Genomic DNA, 19,555 nt, shown 5'->3' with positions numbered 1-19,555 from the left:
GGACCGCAGGTTTGCGCTGTAATCGTTTTTAGCTAAATTGAGGGAAGAAGCTGGGGTGGGAGCTCATTTGGGGCCATGCTACCTTCAATGCATCCTAAGTGTTGCCCCCTGTAGTTCGGGTGTCTTCAAACTCTGGGGAGCTCTGCACTCAGGGCTCGAGTCGGGGTACCACGCGGGTGGACGGCGTCCCCCCACTTATTTTACCGGGAGCTCGATAACTGGAGCAAATGGAGCCACACATTCACTCTTTGGCCTCTCTGGAGCGAGATCGGAGCTCATTCAGAACGCTGCTCACGCGCTGGCTTCTCTGATGCAATCGCATCTAAGGGGTGAGCGAGGGGAGGCAATAGCATTTCATGGGTGCTTCAATGACTTCCATCTCCACCGTCGCATGCACAGTCACTCAAACGAAGGTCTGTGGAGCCTGAAGGTTCAGCCATGAAAACTGAAACAAAAATTTACCGCCCTGTCGGAGCCGGAAGCGCCTGCTCAGAGACCGGCAGGCCGCCCACGACCGTGGCGGATCCTGAACCAGGGATCCTCCGGATTCATTCCAGGCTCTCGACTGATACCCGTACGGACGCACTCGCCGCCCTCCCCAAAAGTCGACTGTGGACCGGGGCACCGACCCAGTCACCGACTTCTCTGCCACCTTGCTGGGTCCCTCACCCCTCTGGATCGCTCGGACCTACTGGCATACACGAATCTTTTGGATTCTCCAGTATTAGGGGTGTCTTTCATAGATTCACATGCCTGAATCATTCCCCGTCGTCGGAGTGGGAGTCCCACGGTACATAAAAAAGCAATAATATGCCATAAATATGTAGTAATACTAAAAGAAAATGAACCAGGAAGTAAAGCAGCCAATGCTACAGTAGGCAAAAAACTTCCCCTCTATGACTCTCATAGTCATTATGTATAGTCCAAACTACAGCCAATCAGGCGCCAGCACCCACCAGAATGTTCTCCCCAGAGGCTCAGGCTCTCAGATTTTCTACCGCACGTCGTATGTAAGGGAGTCTCCCTGAGCTCTGCTCAGTTTCTTACTTCTAACTTCATTTCCTTCTACTTTTAAGGATGTCTTCTAAGAAATCTCTCTTTAGAGCTTGTGATTGCTGTGGTAAGCTTCGGCTTTTTGAAAAAGATCCACATAAAAAGTGTATCTATTGTCTGTACCCAGATAACCAGGCCTCTGACTGTAAGATCTGCAGAACCATGCCTCAAAAGACTGTCAGGGATAGAGAGGGTCGGTTACTTCTGTGGTTGAAAAGGCTAAAGGATTCTTCTAATCCTGCTTCTGAGGTAGGCAGTATTGCCTCTGGTTCTACTTCAGCCTCTAGGAAGAGGCCTGCGCCTGAAGGTATGCCATCGCCTAAGGCTAAGCTGACTAAAAAACAACCACCTGCTAAGGGACTGGATAAGCCTTCAACATCCAAGGCTGTCCCCACCAAGGACACGGAAAGCACTTCTGTTTCAAAAAAGGGGACAATCCTCAAGTTTCCCCAATCATCTGAGAGGATTTTACCACAGACCTCATTTACACCTACTGCGATGTCCTCTTATGCTTCCTCGTCGACGAGAACGACGACAACAGTGACATCGACGGTAACATTTTCCTCTCCTAAACCTGGTATGGTTATGTCCTCGTCGACGGCGTCTCCAACTATGGTATTTGTTTCTGTGAGACCTGTGTCGTCGACGTCCGTCATCGGCGCCTCGTCGTCGACACCTCTAAAGGCTTTACCGCCGACGAAAAAGACTCCGTCGACGAGCTCGTCTTTGGGCTCCACGCCGTAGACAAAAATAACACCGCCGACGAAGAGTGTCCCGTCGACGACGAGTGTTCCGTCGACGACGAGTGTCCCGTCGACGAAGAGTGTCCCGTCGACGAAGAGTGTCCCGTCGACGAAGAGTGTCCCGTCGACGAAGAGTGTCCCGTCGACGAAGAGTGTCCCGTCGACGAAGAGTGTCCCGTCGACGGCAAGTGTCCCGTCGACGGCAAGTGTCCTGTCGACGACGAGTAACCCGTCGACGAAAAGCGTCCCGTCGACGAAGGGTGTCCCGTCGACGAAAGGTGTCCCGTCGACGAAAGGTGTCCCGTCGACGAAGAGTGTCACGTCGACGACAAAACCATCGGAAGGGAATCTCCCGACGACGCCGCAGTTCTCATCATGCACGGCACTGCAGGTTTGGTCTCCATCGACGGTGTTTTTAACACCACAACAAGCATCAGGTCAGATACGTGAAATGCAGCTTTCACCCCTTTGTATTTCGCCTCATAAGGTGTCCTCTGAAGTGCCAGACCAACTTTTGGACACTGAGAGTGAGGATGAGATGGTCCAGAATACTTTTGGACAAGCTACTAGTCCATCGGAGTTGCATATTAAACTTCAAGAGGAGGATTGTGATGATTCTCAATCTCCTGTTAATGTATCAACACCAGTGAGTAACCCTGTTGCCCAAGTGCCTATGGCTTTGCTATCCAACTTACAATTTATGCTGGACGATTACTATAGGAGGTTTCCACCTTCAGAATCAGCAGCTTCTGGACCGGCAACTCCAACTTCGGAAGCACCTTCAACCGTGCTCCCACCGGTGTGTCCGCCTTCACACCCGCAACCACCTCATGAAGGGGATCCGCAATCTTCGGAAGATGAAGACCAAAGGGAAGAAGGAGAAGTGGATGATTTATCGGAGTGGGATGACTATCAGGTACAGTCTCCTTCAACATCTCCTCAGACTGCGTCGGCCTCCCCTCCGGTGGATGTTGCGAGTTTTCACTTATTGATGGAACGTGCAACCGAACGTTTTCATATAAAGATGGAACAAACGCAACAAGAATGTTTCTTATACGATTTCAAAGATCAGCCCAGACGACAAATAAAAACAATACCCATTGTGGATTTCATCTGGAAGGAAGGTATTAAGGTGATGTCAACGCCGGCTTCCATTCCTCCGGTCTTGCCACGCATTGATAAAAAGTATAAAGCTCCCGAAAAGACGCCTGCATGTCTAATTGGACAGGCAAGACTTGACTCAGTAGTTGTTCAGGCGGCTCAGAAGAGAGCCAGAAATCCGTCCTCGGCGATTACGGCGCCGCCGGATAGGGATGGCAGACGCCTAGACTCAATTGGAAAACGCGTTTCCACCATGGCTGCAACGACGGTTCGTGCTGCCAATGCATTGGCAATCTTAGGTCGGTACGACCGCCAAATGTGGTCTGACATCGCACCATTTATCGATCTCATCCCTGAGCAATCCAAGGCTGAAGCACTCCAAATTCTTCAAGGTCAAAGGATCTCTGAAGAGATTATCGATTCAGCTGTAGATGTCGCATCTACGGGATTTCGTCAATTGGCAGGAGCGGCTGTTCTGCGTCGACAGGGATGGTTACGTTCCACTTCTTTCAGGCAAGAAGTCCAAAACAGAGTCTTAGACATGCCATTTGATGGCGAATATTTATTCGGCCCCAAAGTGGAGGAAGCTTTACAAACAATAAAAAAGGATACTGAAACAGCCAGATCCTTGGGCACTCTACAATTCCACAAGCCGCCCTTTCGAGGAGCGAGAGGGCGAGGAACGTCCTTCAATAGAGGTGGATACCAACAACAACAATCCACATACCGACAAGGTAACCAGCGCTATCAGACACAGCGCTACCAGTCTTATGGGCAGAAAAGATCACAATACACCCCAAACAGGGGTAAGACTAATTACCGCGGCAAAGACAAGCGACAATGAAACTTTCCACCTGCCACCACCATCTTTCCACCCTCACAAAAGACTTGGCGGAAGAATATCGAAATTTTACTCCAACTGGCAGTCTATAACAACAGACAAATGGGTCCTGGATATTGTGGCCAGGGGCCATTCCCTGGAATTCGAAAAATTCCCTCCAAATGTACCGGCAAAAGGACCGCCTCCAGCTCACCTGAAGGAGCTTCTTACCCAAATCAAAAAGATGATACAAATAGGAGCAATCAAGAGCGTTCCTCAGAGGATGAGAGGATTAGGATTTTACTCCAGGTTCTTCCTGATAAGGAAGAGGAACGGGGAGTGGCGCCCGATACTCGATCTTCGCGCTTTAAACAAATATCTACGGAAATTGACGTTCCGGATGTTATCTCTTCAGGAAATATTGCATCTTCTACAAGCAGGAGATTACATGGTCACTTTAGATCTCCAGGATGCATATTTCCACATCCCCATCCTACCCCGCCACAGGAAATTCCTTCGCTTCAGGGTGGCTGGCAGGGACTACCAGTTCAAGGTCCTTCCTTTTGGACTGCGGTCAGCTCCAAGAGTATTTACAAAAGTGTTAGCTCCAGTGGCTGCGCACCTCCGGCTGGAGGGAATACAAATTTTCCCATATCTGGACGACTGCCTTATAAAGGCCTGTTCTCACGAAACCGTTCAACGTCACCTTCAACAGTGTCTGCACCTGTTTCAATCTCTAGGCCTGACAATCAATTTCAACAAGTCCCAGATGCAATCGTCTCAAAGAAGAGCATTCTTAGGTGCGATTTTGGACACTCAAAGACTCAAAGCTTGCGTCTCCAAGGAGAGACAAATGAAAATAAGTCGGCTAGCACAAGACCTCATGCAAAGAAAGTCAGTTTCTGTCCGACTGTACAAGTCTTTTCTAGGGATGGCATCGGCTTGTATTCCATTACTTCCAAATTGCCGTCTTCAAATGAGGCCGCTTCAGAAGGAACTAACCTTGCAGTGGCAGCAGGTTTCGGGCACTTTCGAGGACCTCATTCAAATCACACCACTCATGAAGAAGTCTCTTCTTTGGTGGACACAGAGGTGTCATCTGAGTCAGGGTTGTGCATTCCTTCAAGAAGCACCAAGTCTAACCATCACTACGGATGCATCCCTCGAGGGCTGGGGGGCTCATCTACAAGGCCTCACGATCAGTGGCAAATGGACTGCGCAACAGAAACTGTGGCACATCAACCGTTTAGAACTCAGAGCCATTTTTCTGGCACTCAAGGCGTTTTGTGCCATCATTCAGGACACCAATGTGTTGATACGTACAGACAACACCACAAGTATGCACTACGTCAACAAGCAGGGGGGAACTCGATCGCTTCTCCTGTCTCAAGAGGCGCAGGAATTATGGACATGGGCTCTTCACCACAATGTACATTTGCAAGCAGTGCATGTTCCGGGGACAGAAAACGTCCTAGCGGACGCACTCAGCAGAACAACGATCACCACCCACGAATGGGAGCTTCACCAGGAGACAGTGGAACACATATTTCACCAATGGGGTTGGCCAGACCTAGATCTATTTGCGACGAGTACCAACAGCAAATGCCAGAGCTTCGCGAGCTGGCACCCCCACAAGTATTCTCTGGGGTACGCGTTCTCCATCAATTGGTCTCTGACATTTGCGTACGCTTTCCCACCGATTCCTCTAGTCCCCAAGGTTCTGCGGAAGATGAAGAAGGAACCTTGCCGACTCATCCTGATTGCGCCCAGGTGGCCGCGCCAGTATTGGTTTACAGAACTCCTCCTCCTGTCGGAGAGAGCAGACCAATTCAGTTACAACCAATCCCGAACTTGCTCAGCATTCAGGAAGGTCAGGTCTTCCATCCGGACCCAGCATCGCTGAGATTAGCGGCCTGGCTCCTGAACACCATGAGTTCGCACACCTGAACATCCCGGAAGACTGTAAAGAGGTGTTGGCCAAGGCTAGAGCGCCCGCTACCATCAAGACGTACAGTCTGAAATGGAAACGCTTCTGTATCTGGTGCCGTTCAGCGGGGGTTCACCCTTTTTTAGCTAAACCTGAGGAAATTCTTCCTTTTTTCTTGCAGTTAGCACGAACAGGTCTGTCACATGCTACTCTAAAGGTGTTTCTGGCTGCAATATCCAGATATCGACAGGATGGGTCCAATTCTCTGTACTCAGCAAGAATTATCCAACAGTTCTTTAGAGGCCTCTTTAGAATGTTCCCTCCTGTACGCCGTCCGCCTCCTTCGTGACATCTGAATGTGGTCCTAGGTCAACTCATGCGTCACCCATTCGAGCCCATCCATAAAGCCGACATGAAGTATCTTTCGTGGAAAGTATCACTACTCTTAGCCTTAACATCCGCCAGGAGAGTTAGTGATATCCAAGCTTTCACGGTGCATCATCCCTTCCTGCAATTCACAAGTGATTCTGTGATACTTCGCACAAATCCTAAATACATTCCGAAAGTACCTTCGGATTTCCATCTGAATGAACCTATTGTTCTTAAGTCGTTCTTTCCAGACCCGCAAACACCTGCGGAAAGAGCTTTACACTCGCTTGACATTAAAAGATGTCTTAAATTCTATCTACAGAGAACATCTACTGTACGCACTTCTGACCAGTTGTTCATTACCTACGGTGCTATTCGTAAGGGGCAGGCAGTTTCAAAACAGACTATTGCAAGATGGATATCTGCTGCCATTGCCTTTTGCCATACACAGGCTAGGAGACCTTTACCATCTGCGCCCCGAGCGCACTCTACAAGAGCGGTCTCCTCATCTACGGCCTTATTTGCTGGAGTCCCTCTTCAGCAGATCTGCAAAGCGGCTACTTGGGCTAGTCGCCATACATTTACCAGACATTACTGTCTAGAGTCAATCAGCGAGGCTGATACTTCTGTGGGTCGAGCTGTTCTACGGAATCTGTTTCATTAAGGTGAGCCTCTGTTTTCCCACCTCCTTGTTTTTCTGCTGTCAGACGCTTCTTGTGCTATGTTTTCACATATTTCCATGTTTTGCATCATGTTATGCTTTATGCTATATGTGTATTTTCACTTTGCATTGTTATTTGCATTACTACTGACAATATTGGCGTTATGGGCGTCTGTTCAGCAAGGATATGTACTGCTAGCTACTCTGATTCAGGCATGTGAATCTATGAAAGACACCCCTAATACTGGAGAAGAACAATAGTTACTTACCTGTAATCTGTGGTTCTCCAGTATTGGTGTCTTTCATAGATTCACATGCAACCCGCCCACCTCCCCTCAGAGGCTTTTTATTAGGTCTCGCCTGTCGATGCGCATGCGCATCGAGCTTGCGAGTCTATGGTGGCTTATCCACTCTTTATCCCCAACTTGCAAGGAATCGTGGCGATTCCTTGCAGTGCACGAGAAATTTAAGCTCAATGCGCATGCGCATTGAGCTTAAATGCGCGTGCACATGCCCCCAGCCGCCTGCCTTGCCTACTCTCTCACACAGCCTCCCCCAGCTCCACCCCCTCACTTCTTGATTGCACGGCCGCTAGGCCGTGCCTCCTCTACTCTCCTCCTCCTACTCTCCTGCCTCCCCCAGCTCCACCCCCTCACTTCTTGATTGCACGGCCGCTAGGCCATGCCTCCTCTACTCTCCTCCTCCTACTCTCCTCCCCGTCTGTTCCCGCACTCCTCCCACACCCCCGCTCCGCCCCCTCCCCTGCCTGCCATGTCGCGTTCAAAACTTTTACTCCATGCATAATCACGTAATAGTGTAAGAATTACAGAAACAGCTGGCCTGTCACAAGCAGAAAATCTATTTGCGTTTCAGGACTTTGAGCACACGTTTTGCTGGGCGATTTCTTTGAATTTGCATTTTTGTATAGTCTCTTATTGCCGTCCTTCGGGGTACATTATCAGATCTTACTACCTGCTACAAAAGTAAAGAAGCAAACAAAACATGCACTGGAGAGGCTAGAAAAACAAGTACCGACTCAATGACCTCTCCACTTAATAACGTAACCCGAAATGCAATAAAGTGTTTTATATCTTCACCAGACTTGCTTAGAAAGGACCTCAAGCTCACGCACAAGCAGGCTTTCTAATTGGAAGGGAGACTCCCTCCATTTAGACCAATAAAGTGTTCTGTCTCAATTTGTGTTTACTTTCTCCATCAAACGGCAAATCTTCAGGGTATGGTGGCCATCCGAGAAGCTGCCATTCCTCTCGACCGGAAACGCTCTCTTCTGAAATGGCCGCCCCGTTACCCTACCCTGGGGAAGCGTTAGTCCTCTGTCTACTTCTTACGCATCTGCAAAAACTACGAGGCAAGGTACGTCAGAACGCTCTTCGACTCGTGCGTTACAGTGGGTGTTTTGTACAATTAGCGAGGATTAAGGGGTTAAAGGCTGTATTTAAGATCCTTCAGCGCGCCATATTTTAAACTATTGTTTGCATTGTTTTATTTAGCAATGGCAGCGGCTTCTGTTGCCCCGAGGGTGCCGCTCAGGACAACAACGATACTGGATATAAATGAAGCGAAATCTGCCTGCCTTCGATTTGGTTGCTACTCATCTCAAGCGCATTTTTTCTAAAACTTCCTTTAGGAGTTCGGCATCAGTTTTGTCAGCCTTGAGCTCCTGACACATAGAACGGAACAGCCAATCCGCGTTCGTCCAAGGGCATGAAGTGTAGACCGAGCTGTCACGCTATAGACCCCACGCCTCAGGATGGAGATGTCAGTAATGTTTAGATCATACTTTCGCCTGTCAATTTGAGGCGGCGCTCTGGATCGTTTCATACGAAAAAATGAAGCAGGGTTTTCCGCCAAGGCTATTCAACTAACCCTTGTATGGTCCTGACTACACTTATAGAAACATATACATTGGTCTGGCCCAGTCCTACCAAACTGTGACTTTGGACATATATTAGGGTGTTATCAGGGTCAATAGTACTTACTATCGACAGTGGTTATAATTTAAACAGTCTATAAGCAGTCCTCTGAAGTCATTAGATGTAGCTCACTCACCCTCACCCTCACTCACCCTCACCCTCACTCACCCTCACTCACCCTCACCCTCACTCACGCTCAACCCCTCACCCTCACCCTCACTCACGCTCAACCCCTCACCCTCACTCACCCTCAACCCCTCACCCTCAATCCCTCACCCTCACTCACCCACACTCACCCACACTCACCCACACTCACCCACACTCACCCACACTCACCCACACTCACCCACACTCACCCTCACTCACCCTCACTCACCTTCACCCACCCTCACTCACCTTCACCCACCCTCACTCACCTTCACCCACCCTCACTCACCCTCACCCTCACTCACCCTCAACCCCTCACCCTCACTCACCCTCAACCCCTCACCCTCACTCACCCTCAACCCCTCACCCTCACTCACCCTCAACCCCTCACCCTCACTCACCCCCACTCACCCTCAACCCCTCACCCTCAACCCCTCACCCTCACTCACCCTCACTCACCCTCAACCCCTCACCCTCACTCACCCTCAACCCCTCACCCTCACTCACCCTCAACCCCTCACCCTCACTCACCCTCAACCCCTCACCCTCAATCCCTCACCCTCACTCACCCTCACCCTCACTCACCCACACTCACCCACACTCACCCACACTCACCCACACTCACCCACACTCACCCTCACTCACCCTCACTCACCCTCACTCACCCTCACCCACCCTCACTCACCCTCACCCACCCTCACTCACCCTCACCCTCACTCACCCTCACCCTCACTCACCCTCAACCCCTCACCCTCACTCACCCTCAACCCCTCACCCACCCTCAACCCCTCACCCTCACTCACCCTCAACCCCTCACTCACCCTCACTCTCACTCAACCCCTCACCCCCTCACCCTCACCCTCACTCACCCTCAACCCCTCACCCCCTCACCCTCTCACCCTCCCTCACTCACTCACCCTCACTCACTCACCCTCACTCACTCACCCTCACTCACCCTCACTCACTCACCCTCACTCACCCTCACTCACCCTCACCCTCACTCACCCTCACCCTCACTCACCCTCACTCAGCGCAACCACAGCATCTTCACTAAATATATTTAATAAACTTTAAGCTATTGGCAATATAAAATAAAATCCATTTTATTTACGTATTATTAATTGTTTTTTAAAGCCATTGATTTTTTTAATATCAATACATATAAGTCACATATAAGTCCCGTTAATACAAAACATGTTGCTTTACAAATGCTAGAGGTGTCACATTTACAAAAATTATAACTATTGGCTTTGTAAAGAAGAAAGCTATTAATTTAGCTATTTAGAAAAAACAACACATAAATAAAAAACAAAAAAATAAATAACACCTATAGCTCAAACTTTCCTACTGCGAGACCTATTGCATTTCCAATGCAATAGGTCTCGGAGAATTTGAGTTAGAGCTTTTAGAAATGTTTATGGCTTTTTTTTTTAATTCTTTAGCATTGGCTACAGGAAACAAAAATGCTAAAGATTTACAAAAAAACCCATAAACAATTCTAAAAGCACTAACTCTAATGCTGCGAGACCTATTGCATTTCTAATGCTTGTTAGGCTATTATGGTTTACCTTCACTCCTTGCGAGAAAATCTGAGAGCCTGAGCCTCTGGGGAGAACATTCTGGTGGGTGCTGGCGCCTGATTGGCTGTAGTTTGGACTATACATAATGACTATGAGAGTCATAGAGGGGAAGTTTTTTACCTACTGTAGCATTGGCTGCTTTACTTCCTGGTTCATTTTCTTTTAGTATTACTACATATTTATGGCATATTATTGCTTTTTTATGTACCGTGGGACTCCCACTCCGACGACGGGGAATGATTCAGGCATGTGAATCTATGAAAGACACCAATACTGGAGAACCACAGATTACAGGTAAGTAACTATTGTTCTTCACTCCTCATTCCCGGGCAAAGTGACTGCGCTAATCTGCATTACGCGCTCGCCTTGGATACCCCTTCTCGTGGACACCTCTGCCACCCATCCAGGGCCAGCCCGGCTGCCCAACCCCTTCGCATCTTCAGCACTTTCTAATACGGCAACCCAGTCCTGATGAAGATCCTAAATGACTAGGATTGAAACGCCGTCAACATATAGCGCAATTTGTGGCGCCTCTTTCAGCTGTGGTTCATGTTAAATGTCTCCAAAAGAATAGGACTCATTATTGTAAATAATTTTTTGTGAACCATATATTCTTCTAAATACCAGTCACTTGTTCACATTGCGCCCCCCGCTGTTTTTTCACTTGTCACCTGCGCCGCTCACCTTGAATATCACGAGCACTTGTGTGCACAAACTTTTTTGGGTTGCCTCTGCAATCGTTGCTTACAGTGCTGATACAACTGTACCTCCTTGTCTATAGCATTATTCTTTTCAAAATATAAGATGCCTTGAGAACATTTTAACCCTTTCGGTGCTTATGACGGAGCAGTTCCGTCATGAGCAACAATGGCCGTGTGCTCAAGACGGAACTGCTCCGTCATTGCACCCACCCATTTTTAGGTCTCGGCTAGCCGCGCGAAGCGCGTCCGCCGAGGACCTTATGTTGGCGTGTGAGCTTCCCAGGAGACAATCCTGGCCGCGCGCATCGCCTTGGAGGCGATTCCAAACTGACACGCGCACGTGAACGAGCGCTGCGGCCAGGCGCTGTCTCCTAGGAAGCTCAAAACACCACACACACGCATGCACATACACACACAGACACACACGCCGTCGCACACATCATACACACACACACACACACACGAGTGCACCGAGCCCCCCCCCCTTCCAACTTACCAGTTCAATGTAGAGGGACTCCGCTCTCCTTCTGGCGTCCCGAGACGCTTTCACTCCGCCTGCCTTCTTTTCCGGTGCAGACGCAGCCCCGCCCCCGTCACAGGCGACTTTGCCTGACTTCCGGACACATCGCGGAAGGAGTTTGTATAGCTGTGTGTGGAGTAGCTGGGTGTTGGAGGTCTTATCTCTTTTATGCGTTTTTTGGTATTGTTTATTCTTGAGAGCGAGAGAGATATGTGTTAGAGGGGCGTTGAACGGCGAGATTGAAGATTGCATTTACTCCCAATGTAGCATACAGTTTCAGAGATCTGTGTCGTTGACGTTTCACACGCGCCTTTAACGCTATTCTAATACTGCGACGCCATTAGTGGGTTGTCTCGAAGTATGGTTTCTTTTCGGGACGTTCGGCTTTCCTGACATTCTACCGGTGGCTACAGCACGGACTGCACATTCGACGTCTCCGTGACACATTGTAGGTGTTAAAATGTTGCTGCTTTGAATAATGCTCCTTATTGAACATATTTGAAAGAAAGATAGTTGGACTTTTAATTCACTATGATTGATGTGGGTGGGGAGAAGCTCTTTCTGCTAGAGAAGTATACTTGTTAAATAGATTTTTATTTTTAAATGCGAATTACATATATATATATTTTTTAAGGTGGCTTAATTTATACCGATTTATCGTTTATTACGTTATTGGGGTAGTTATTTACAGAGGTTTTTTTAACCTTCTTTTGGTAGGATGGTAGTATCTTTGTGCTTCGTTTGCGTTCAGACCCGGCGCAGGCGTTATCTAAACATTCTGACACAGAGCAAGGCTTTAACACCTTTCTTATGGTAGGGAGGGGGTAGTGGAGACTAGAACGAGGATGTTAACCCCATTATGGTATGTGTGAGGGTTTAAATAGCCTACTGGCACACGTCAACTTTAACTTTGTTTAAAGTTGGAAAACTATTAATACCACGTTTAAAAAGCGTCAGATAGCAGAAGAGAGTTCACTCACTGGAGCTGTTCGGGCAATACCTGCAGCAACACATCAAGCGGACTCCGTACAGCTAGGTTTGGATTTCCCGCTATTCACAGAAAAGGCACTAAATGAGCAGGTATGTGGCTAGGACACCGTTGATCCTACAAAATACTCTAACAAATAAAGTATACATGCACGTGTGTTGTAAAGCGCACTGTAATCTCTGCCAATGTATGCACGTGTGTGCGTGCGGGTGTATCTACCTGTCTGCATGTGTGTGGCTGTATGCGCATGTTTGTGTCTCTGTGTCTGCGTACATGCGTGGCTGCATGTGTGTGTAGCTGCGTTTCGGGTACCTATAACAATCAGTGTTTGTTTCTCTCTCCCGGATAATTACTTACATCACTTTGCACAGCACATGTATACTCCGAAAAGACGACACTTAAGCACAGTACTGGACATGTTTAAGAAAAGCAAATCACTCCTGAAAATATTTAACTGGACACATCCAAAAAGCAAATAAATTACGTAAAATCTACAATCTGCTGCAATTAAACCGCAATGCGCGTTCGTTTACCACCACTAAAAGGCTGAGGCACCCTCGCGCGCGAGGCAGACCCATACTGTGCGTAGCGCACGTGAACTCGGTCAAGCCATGTACAAGTAAGCGATCCTGACAGGGGAAAGGGCTACATCAAGGCAACATGCTGCTGCAGTACGAAGTGCAAGTTCAATTGTAAGTGCATGGTGAGTACAGTACCTGGCCCCTGAGAGTGCAACGCCAGCGTCCGCGGGTACAATCGGAACAATCCGAAGAGCAAAAATACAAATGCCAGACTGATCTCCTTGAAAGAGTACGCGTCCAGGGAGCACAGTCACATGGGAAGTTTGCAGTTCCCTCTTGTTACTTGTTAGTGCTGGGTAAGGCAGTGGAAAAATCCCTTCCTGGCTCAACAGGTTTGTAACATTTAGAATTCCGCAAGTTGCTTTCTTTTCCCGACCCTACTCTAGTCGCCTTTGTTTTTCTTTATCAACATTTCTGCGGCTCTCAGAGAGTTGAATGTTTCCTTCTGAGGTCAAGAGATGGAGTACCATACATTGGGTAATAGTAACACCTGCAACTAAATACATTTGGACAAGGAATATGTTTGTAATTAGGGCTCACAGGTTTATGGTATTTTTTTTAAAACATTTCCGTCTGCATTTATCCGTCTATATTCTCTGTTCATCTTATTGCTAGTTCTCAATATTTATTTAGTGTTTTGAGAAGGAATGGAGTCGTAACATTTTATATTTCCTTATTTATTTAAGTGATAAACATGCATGAGGCCTGCCACATGTTAGCAAATTAAGCAGCCAAACTCGTGCTGCCCGTCACCATCTACACCCGTTTACAACCATGCATCTTGTACATTCATACATTTTTTTCTTTACACATCAGTCTAGGACACCACCACATCACTTGGGGTCACCACCACATCACTCGGGGACACCACCACATCACTCCAGGAACACCCCACATCACTCAGGGGCACCACCACATCACTCGGGGACACCACCACTCATCACTTGGGGACACCACCACTCATCACTTGGGGACACCACCACTCATCACTTGGGGACACCACCACATCACTTGGGGACACCACCACATCACTTGGGGACACCACCACATCACTCGGGGACACCACCACATCACTCGGGGACACCACCACATCACTCGGGGACACCACCACATCATCACTCGGGGACACCACCACATCACTCGGGGACACCACCACATCACTCGGGGACACCACCACATCACTCGGGGACACCACCACATCACTCTGGGACACCACCACATCACTCGGGGACACCACCACATCACTCGGGGACACCACCACATCACTCGGGGACACCGCCACATCACTCGGGGACACCGCCTCATCACTCAGGGATACCACCACATCACTCGGGGACACCACTCATCACTCGGGGACACCACCACTCATCACTCTGGTACACCACCACATCACTCAGGGTCACCACCACATCACTCAGGGGCACCACTCGGGGGGACCCCACCACATCACTCGGGGACACCACCACATCACTCAGGGCCACCACCACATCACTCAGGGGCACCACTCGGGGTACCACCACATCACTCAGGGGCACCACCACATAACTCAGGGGCACCACCACATAACTCAGGGGCACCACCACATAACTCAGGGGCACCACCACATCACTCGGGGACACCACCACATCACTCGGGGACACCACCGCATCACTCGGGGACACCACCGCATCACTCGGGGACACCACCGCATCACTCGGGGACACCACCACATCACTCGGGGACACCACCGCATCACTCAGGGACACCACCACATCACTCAGGGACACCACCACATCACTCAGGGACACCACCACATCACTCGGGGACACCACCACTCTGGTACACCACCACATCACTCAGGGCACCACCACATCACTCAGGGCACCACCACATCACTCAGGGGCACCACTCAGGGGGACACCACCACATCACTCGGGGACACCACCACATCACTCAGGCACACCACCACATCACTCAGGGGCACCACCACATCACTCAGGGGCACCACTCGGGGGTACCACCACATCACTCAGGGGCACTACCACATAACTCAGGGGCACCACCGCATCACTCGGGGACACCACTACATCACTCGGGGACACCACCGCATCACTCTGGGACACCACCGCATCACTCTGGGACACCACCGCATCACTCTGGGACACCACCGCATTACTCGGGGACACCACCACATCAGTCGGGAACACCACCACATCAGTCGGGAACACCACCACATCAGTCGGGAACACCTCCACATCACTCGGGGACACCACCACATCACTCGAGGACACCACCACATCACTCGGGGACACCACCACATCACTCTGGGACAAAACGAATAAAACAATTACAGTTAATTGCGTTTGTGCCTGGGTGTTAATGGGTTTTATTGTCTATGGCCTGGCAGCCCCATTCCTAGAAGGAGATGGTGAATGGTATTTTCTTTTTGCACGTTATTTATGGTCTGGTGGACGTGGTACAGGTAGGCTTTTTTAAATTTATTTATTAGTTTTCACTTTTATATGGCGCAAACTATACCCGCAGGTATCAGAGTGCTTTAAATCAGCATGCTTATAACAAGCAAGACTAGCTCTCTATATTTCTGCCAACTTTGCTTAGCATAAGCAACAGCTAACCATTCACAAACAATGTTTATATACCAATTGCAAATTAAAGAAAAAAAATTAATGCAAAGCATTGTCATTTACAATGCCAGTAACTCAAACTTTAATGCTGCGAGACCTATTGCATTGCAAATGCTTGTTTGTTGTTGGCGCTACCTCCCCCCTCCCCAGTCAGCCCTTTTAACCCCACAAAGGGGGATGGCGGCGGAAGAGTTTCCGCTGCCACCCCAACCCCATCAGGCAATCCCATGATGTCAGGGGACATATTTTTTTATGTGTATTCAGCCCCCCCTGGGGCAGATCGGCCCGTTTATTTGGCCTTTCTGCCCCCAGAGGGAGCAGAAAAACCCACTAGACACCAGGGAGTTATTTAAAATTTAAATGGAAGTGCCCCATTGAGCAAGGGTCGCTTCCACCGGGCAGATTTTTGTGTGTTTGTATTATGCCCCCCATGGGGGCCTGGCCTTTCTGTCCCTGGCGGGGGTGGGACAGAAAACCCACTAGGCACCAGGGATTTTGTTTTGTGTGTAACGGAAGCGACATGGATGCTTCCAAGGGGGTAAAATGTGGTTAATGTTTTTTCTGCCTGTCCTGGGGACAGATCGTCCCTTTTTTTTGGTCTTCCTGCCCTAGGCGAGAGGGGAGGCAGAACACCCTACTAGGCATCAGGGATTTCTTTCTTTTGCGAGGGGGGCACATTTCTGTCTGCCGTTTTCTGCCCCACCTAGGGGACAGATCGGCCTGGCAGACAACCTCTCCCCGATCCCTTGGGCAAGATCACCCTCTTTTTTTCTCAAACCTGTTTGAAGGCCCATCTGGCAGATTGACTGACCATTTGGGTAGTGACATAGCGTGTTCTAATGTTAATTGTTTTATTTCTTGTGAATTGCAATTGTAACGCTTTATTTCTCCTTTTTAGTTCAAGTTCAAGGCTTTTGTTCTTTAGACTGTTCCAGGTTGTGGTTTCGTTACTGGTGGTTCTGCTGTTTGTGTAGTTGCATGTGTTTGGTAAGAGACTTTTTTTGTACAATGTAAAGGAGTTTCATTTCTCTGCATGAATGTGTTTTTTGCAAATGGTGTAATAATAGCAGTATGTTTGGCTTCTGTTTTTTGAGTGTCAAAAACTTTTTGCATTTGTGATCAATGTGTATTTTGTTGTCTTGTGAGCAATTGGTTTTGTTTTTTTCTTTCTAATGGGATATTGTTGGTTTTTGCTGTCTCTCTGCAGAGTAGGTGCAGGCGAGTGTAGCTGTCTCTTGCAAGTGAATCGTATAGTTTTTGAGTATATAGATCTTTGTGATAAAGGCACACATTTTTTTTACTTATTTATTTTGCACAGTGTTGGTTGTTGTTGACTTGTTTGTGCAGTTTAGTTTCTTAGTAAGGATAATGGCTAGCCACAGGATTACTGCTCAGCAGGTTGTTGGTATGCTTTTTGAGTCTTCCTCTGACCATGGTTCAGAGACTCACTCTGCATCTGAGGCAGAGGAGGGAGTGGAAGATTCAGGCAGTGAGTTTTCTCCCCACATGGAATCATCGGATGATGAAGCTACTTTCAGTACGGATGAAGCAACTCTTAGTGCGGATGAAGTGCCTGTTTTAGAGGACATTGATGTACCGATAGTGCAGCAAGAGGCATCTGGGCTGCAGCTTGGGGATGCAAGGCTTCCAGTTCGAAGTGGCGACCTCTGGGTTGCCCCAGGCATGGTGCAGCCAGCATTGCCAGACTTTACTGGTGTTCCAGGGTGTAGAGTGAATACAGAAAAAATGTTGCAGAGAATTTTTTTTCTGTTGGTTATGAACGAGAGATTGTTGAGCAGACAAATGTGTATGGCGAACAGTTTTTGAGGGAAAACAGTGCGAGCCTTAGGCCCCACTCTAGAGCTACCCGGGGGACTCCCACAAACTTGGTAGAGGACTTTTTAACAAAGGTCACCATTTAGAAGTAGATAACTTCTTCTACACTGGTGTGTGGTTGTTCAGGGAATTGGCCAAAGTGGACACTGTTGCTTGTGGCACAATCTGCTCTAACCGTAAAGGTTTCCCAAAATAACTAGTTTGTCAAAAGCTTGTGCTGGGACAGTGCAGTGTGTTGCGCTGCGAGGAACTTCTAGCTGTGAAGTTTTCAGACAGGAGAGATGTCTACATGCTGACTACCATCCATGATTAAAGCACTTCACCTGTGATTGTTTGGGGTCAGGTTGCTGAAGTGCGCAAAACTGTGTGCATTTTAGACTATGATAGGCACATGGGTGGTGTTGATAGAGTAGATCAGAGGTTGGAACCTTACACTGCTCTTCGTAAGGCTTACATTTGGTTTAAGAACAGGTTGGCTATCCATCTTTTCCGCTTGGCAACCTTTAATGCTTTTGCAGTATTCAAGGATTGTTGTCCTGAGTCAAAAATTACTTTTGATAAGTTTCAGGTATCTGTAGTAGGCAGCCTTGTTGTAGTGGAACCGGCAAGTGTTCCTAGAGTTGGAGTGGTGGAGGATGTGGCTAGATTGAAAGATCACCACTTTCCTGATCACATTCCTCCCACACCCTCTAAAGACTTTCCCTCGTAGGAGATGTAGAGTCTGTTGGCGAAGAGGTACGCGGAAGGAGACTCATATGTACTGCCCGAATGTCCTTCTAACCCTGGGCTGTGCGTGCCTGCTTGTTTTAGAATGTACCACACGCAAAATTATTTTTGGGAGCATCCATGAGTGGTAAAGTGAACTGCCTGGTCTCTATTGTTTTATATTTTTTGTTCAGTTTCAAGGCTGGCATTTGTGCAATGTATTTAGTTTCAGATTTTGTGTTAGTAGATTTGTATCTATTTGCAATTTGTTTGTGTTTTCTGTTTTGTATAAAAAAAATACTAAATGTGATGGCGGTGTGTGTAGGCTGACGCTTGGCTGGTGGTGTGCGTGGACTGGCGCTTGGCTGGCGGTGTGCGTGGACTGGCCCTTGGCTGGCGGTGTGTGTGGACTGGCGCTTGGCTGGCGGTGTGCGTGGACTGGCGCTTGGCTGGCGGTGTGCGTGGACTGGCGCTTGGCTGGCGGAGTGCGTGGACTGGGGCCTGGCTGGCAGTGTGCGTGGACTGGTGCTCGGCTGGCAGTATGCGTGGACTAGCGCTTGGCTGGCAGTGTGTGAGTAGTGACTTGCTGCTGGTCACTACACACACTGTTAGGCAAACGTTACTCCACGCAATCCATGAGCTGGTGTGGTTGCTGTGTCAGGAATGTGGGCGTGTGAAAGTGATGGGCCCTTGAATGGCGCGGTCTGCTGCTGTAATGTGCTGGGCCCGCGGCTGGCGGTGTGAATGGTTTTGTATGTGTCACACATATGAATGATGTATGAATGGCCTGTAAAGAGGTTGGTGCCTTGTCGTGGCTTTACAGCTCAAGAGCTGTGAGTCAATGGTTCAGTTTCTCGTCCTTTCAATTATTAACTGTGCATTTTATTTTTGTGAAATCTCCGGTTAATACAACTGTATATACTGAACCGTCACTCACCCTCGTGCCAAATCCAACCAGTAAGTATGTGTGTTTGAGGAATGGGTGTTTGTGCAGAAATATTTGTCTTTTCTGTTCTTCTCAAGCAGGGTGTACCTTGTCTCTTTTTGTGAATATTGTAATGTGTTGGTTTCATGCCTGGTGGTGTGAATGGTCTTATGTGTATTACGTATGAAAGGTGTGTGGATTGCCTGTAAAGAAGTTGTGGCCTTGAGGTGGCTTTCCAGCTCACGAGCTGTGAGTCACTGGTTCAGTTTTTTGTCCTTTCAATTATTGACAGTGAATTTCATATTTTTGAAATCTCTTGTGTGCTTGAGGAATAGATGGC

At 48.5% G+C, this 19,555-nt stretch overlaps 1 protein-coding gene across 6 annotated transcripts in view; it reads right to left on the bottom strand.

Annotated features, from left to right (window-relative positions):
- Positions 1–19,555, bottom strand: part of ST3GAL3 (ST3 beta-galactoside alpha-2,3-sialyltransferase 3) — a 1,285,176-nt gene that overhangs the window by 451,327 nt on the left and 814,294 nt on the right. The gene's annotated exons all lie outside the window — the stretch shown is intronic.

Source organism: Lissotriton helveticus, chromosome 1_1 (assembly GCF_964261635.1).
Source record: "Lissotriton helveticus chromosome 1_1, aLisHel1.1, whole genome shotgun sequence".
NCBI classification, from domain to species: Eukaryota; Metazoa; Chordata; class Amphibia; order Caudata; family Salamandridae; genus Lissotriton; species Lissotriton helveticus.
This window is presented reverse-complemented; position numbering and strand designations above follow the sequence as displayed.